The sequence below is a fragment of the Capricornis sumatraensis genome, chromosome 1 (genome assembly GCF_032405125.1).
Source record: "Capricornis sumatraensis isolate serow.1 chromosome 1, serow.2, whole genome shotgun sequence".
Classification (NCBI taxonomy): domain Eukaryota; kingdom Metazoa; phylum Chordata; class Mammalia; order Artiodactyla; family Bovidae; genus Capricornis; species Capricornis sumatraensis.
Window position 1 is genome coordinate 119,695,682 of NC_091069.1, and position 4,982 is coordinate 119,700,663.

Below are 4,982 nucleotides of genomic sequence, written 5' to 3' on the forward strand. Positions count from 1 at the left end.
TTCAGGTATGACCTAAATCAAATCCCTTATAATTATACAGTGGAAGTGAGAAATAGATTTAAGGGCCTAGATCTGATAGAGTGCCTGATGGACTATGAAAGGAGGTTCATGACATTGTACAGGAGACAGGGATCAAGAACATCCCCATGGAAAAGAAATGCAAAAAAGCAAAATGGCTGTCTGGGGAGGTCTTACAAATAGCTGTGAAAAGAAGAGAGGCGAAAAGCAAAGGAGAAAAAGAAAGATATAAGCAACTGAATGCAGACTTCCAAAGAATAGCAAGAAGAGATAAGAAAGCCTTCTTCAGAGATCAATGCAAAGAAATAGAGGAAAACAACAGAATGGGAAAGACTAGAGAGCTCTTCAAGAAAATTAAAGATACCAAGGGAACACTTCATGCAAAGATGTGCTCGATAAAGGACAGTAATGGTCTGGACCTAACAGAAGCAGAAGATATTAAGAAGAGGTGGCAAGAATACATGGAAGAACTGTACAAAAAAGATCTTCATGACCCAGATAATCATGATGATGTGATCACTAATCTAGAGCCTGACATCCTGGAATGTGAAGTCAAGTGGGTCTTAGAAAGCATTGCTACGAACAAAGCAGGTGGAGGTGATGGAATTCCAGCTGAGCTGTTTCAAATCCTGAAGATGATGCTGTGAAAGTGCTGCACTCAATATGCCAGCAAGTTTAGAAAACTCAGCAGTGGCCACAGGACTGGAAAAGGTCAGTTTTCATTCCAATCCCAAGGAAAGGCAATGCCAAAGAATGCTCAAACTACCACACAATTGCATTCATCTCACATGCTAGTAAAGTAATGCTCAAAATTCTCCAACCCAGACTTCAGCAATACGTGACCGTGAACTCTCTGATGTTCAAGCTGGTTTTAGAAAAGGCAGAGGAACCAGAGATCAAATTGCCAACATCCACTGGAACATCAAAAAAGCAAGAGAGTTCCAGAAAAACATATATTTCTGCTTTCTTGACTATGACAAAGTCTTTGACTGTGTGGATCACAATAAACTGTGGAAAATTCTGAAAGAGATGGGGATACCAGACCACCTGACCTGCCTCTTAAGAAATCTGTACGCAGGTCAGGAAGCAACCGTTAGAACTGGACATGGAACAACAGACTGGATCCAAACAGGAAAAAGAGTATGTCAAGGCTGTATATTGTCACCTTGCTTATTTAACTTATATGCAGAGTCCATCATGAGAAACGCTGGACTGGAAGAAACACAAGCTGGAATCAAGATTGCGGGGAGAAATATCAATAACCTCAGATATGCAGTTGACACCACCCTTATGGCAGAAAGTGAAGAGGAGCTAAAAAGCCTCTTGATGAAAGTGAAAGAGGAGAGTGAAAAAGTTGGCTTACAGGTCAACATTCAGAAAATGAAGATCATGGCATCTGGTCCCATCACTTCATGGGAAATAGATGGGGAAACAGTAGAAACAGTGTCAGACTTTATATTTTTGGGCTCCAAAATCTCTGCAGATGGTGACTGCAGCCATGAAATTAAAGGATGCTTACTTCTTGGAAGAAAAGTTATGACCAACCTAGATAGCATATTCAAAAGCAGAGACATTACTTTGCCAACTAAGGTCCGTCTAGTCAAGGTTATGGTTTTTCCTGTGGTCATGTATGGAGGTGAGAGTTGGACTGTGAAGAAGGCTGAGCACCGAAGAACTGATGCTTTTGAACTGTGGTGTTGGAGAAGACTCTTGAGAGTCCCTTGGACTGCAAGGAGATCCAACCACTCCATTCTGAAGGAGATCAACCCTGGGATTTCGTTGGAAGGAATAATGCTAAAGCTGAAGCTCCAGTACTTTGGACACCTCATGAGAAGAGTTGACTCATTGGAAAAGACTCTGATGCTGGGAGAGATTGGGGACAGGAGGAGAAGGGGACGACCAAGGATGAGATGTCTGGATGGCATCACGGTCTCGATGAACCTGAGTCTGAATAAACTCCGGGAGATGGTGATGAACAGGGAGGCCTGGCATGCTGCGATTCATGGGGTCGCAAAGAGTCAGACACGACTGAGCAACTGAACTCAACTGAACTGAACTGAACTGAACAGGATTGACTGGGTGGATCTTGCTATCCGAGGAACTCTCAGGAGTCTACTCCAACAGCACATTTCAAAAGCATACATTTTTTGGCCCTCGACTTTCTTTCCGGTCCAATTCTCACATCCATACATGACTACTGGAAAAACGGTAGCTTTGACTAGATGGACCTTTGTCAGCAAGGTCAGGTCTCTGCTTTTTTAATATGCTGTTTAGGCTGGTCATAGCTTTTCTTACAGGAAGCAAGTGTCTTTTCATTTCATGGCCGCAGTAAAAATCTGCAGTCTTCTGGAGCCCAAGAAAATACACTCTCTCACTGTTTCCATTGTTTCCCCATCTATTTGCCATGAACTAATGGGACCAGAAGCCATGATCTTCATTTTTTGAATGTTGAGCTTTAAGCCAGCTTTTTCACTCTCCTTTTTCACTTTGATCAAGAGACTCTTCAGTTCCTCTTCACTTTCTGCCATAAGGGTAGTGTCATCTGCTTATTTGAGATTACTGATATTTTTCCTGGCAATCTTGATTCCAGATTGTGCTTCAGCCCAGCACTTCTCATGATGTACTCTGCATATAAGTTAAATAAGCAATGTAACATTATATATCCTTGACATACTTCTTTCCCAATTTGGAACCAATTCATTGTTCCATGAGCAGTTCTAACTTTTGCTTCTTGACTTGCATACAGACTTCTCAGGAAGCCACTAAGGTGGTCTAGTATTGCCATCTCTTGAAGAATTTTCCAAAGATTGTTGTGATCTACACAGTCAAAGGTTTGGTGTAATCAATAAAGCATAAGTAGAAGTTTTCTGAAACTCTCTTGCTTTTTCTATGATCCAGTGGTTGTTGGCAATTTAATCTCTGGTTCCTCTGCCTTTTCTAAATCCAACTTGAATATATGAAAGTTCACGGTTTACGTATTGCTGAGGCCGGGCTTAGAGAACTTTAAACATTACTAGCGTGTAATGGCTTTTCCTTTCTTTGGGATTGGAATGAAAACTGACCTTTTCCAGTCCCGTGGCCACTGCTGGGTTTTCCAAATTTGCTGGCATACTGAGTGCAGCACTTTCCTAGCACTATCTTTCAGGATTTGAAACAGCTAAACTGGAATTCCATCACCTCCACTAGCTTTGTTTGTGGTGATGCTTCCTAAGGCCCACTTGACTTCACATTCTAGGATGTCTGGCTCTAGGTGAGTGATCACACCATCGTGATTATCTTGCTCATGAAGATCTTTTTTGTACAGTTCTCCTGTGTATTCTTGGCACCTCTTAATATCTTCTGCTTCTGTTAGGTCCACACCATTTTTGTCCTTTATTGAGACCATATTTGCATGAAATGTTCCCTTGATATCTCTAATTTTCTTGAAGAGATCTCTAGTCTTTCCCATTCTGTTGTTTTCCTCTATTTCTTTGCATTGGTCCCTGAGGAAGGCTTTCTTATCTCTCCTTGCTCTTCTTTGGAACTCTGCATTCAAATGGGTGTATCTTTCCTTTTCCCCTTTGCTTTTCACTTCACTTCTTTACACAGCTATTTATAAGGCCTCCTCAGACAGCTATTTTGCTTTTTTGCATTTCTTTCTCTTGGGGATGGTCTTGATCCCTGTCTCCTTTACAATGTCATGAACCTCCATCCATAGTTCATCAGGCACTCTATCTATCAGATCTAGTCCTTTAAATCAATTTGACACTTCCACTGTATAGTCATAAGGGACTTGCTTTAGGTCATAACTGAGTGGTTTAGTGGTTTTCTCCACTTTCTTCAATTTAAGTCTGAATTTGGCAATAAGGTGTTCATGATCTGAGCCACAGTCAGCTCCCAGTCTTTTTTTTTTGCTGATTGCATAGAGCTTCTCCATCTTTGGCTGCACAGAATATAATCAATCTAATTTTGGTGTTGACCATCTGGTGATGTCCATGTGTAGAGTCTTCTCTTGTGTTGTTGGAAGAGGGTGTTTGCTATGGCCAGTGTGTTTTCTTGGCAGAACTCTGTTAGCCTTTGCTCTGCTTCATTCCACATTGCAAGGCCAAATTTGCTTGTTACTCCAGGTGTTTCTTGACTTCCTACTTTTGCATTCCAGTCCCCTATAATGAAAAGGACATCTTTTGGGGGTGTTAGTTCTAGAAGATCTTGTTATTCTTCATAGAACTGTTCAGCTTCAGATTCTTCAACATTACTGGTCGGGGCATAGACTTAGATTACCATGATATTGAATGATTTGCCTTGGAAACGAACAGAGATCATTCTGTCATTTTTGAGATTGCATCCAAGTACTGCATTTCATACTCTTTGTTGACTATGATGGCTACTCCATTGATATCTCTATTAAGATATCTAAACAGAAAAAAAAAAATATAATACAAACCTCCGACTAAAACATAATAAAGAAACTTATGAATTGCTAGTGAATATGCAAAATGCTAAAAATATTGTAAAAATAGTTTTCTCACAAAATTAGACATGTATTTACTATGACAAATTGTTGATGTACTCAATAGCACAAATGTGCTTCAAATGCAATACACTAAGCGAAAGAAACCAAACTCACAATGCTCTCTACCTTGTGATTTAATTTATACAATATTCTAGACTAGTGAAACTATTAAAACCTGAAAATTGATTACTGATGGATGTATGAAGCAGCTAACTATATCTAAATAGGACATTTAAGGAAAATGTCTCAAATGATGGAACCATTGTTTCTGTTGCTACAGTGGTGACTATATGACTGCACTAATTTGCCAAAACTCCTGCAACTGTACATTAAAATTGATGAGTTTTATTGCATGTAAATTATACCTGACTAATGATGATATGAAAAACCCACAAGATATAGTTATTAATAACTGCAACTCAAAACAGTTATTATCTGTCAAAGTTGCCTTTTCTGATCATTTTCTTCCCTC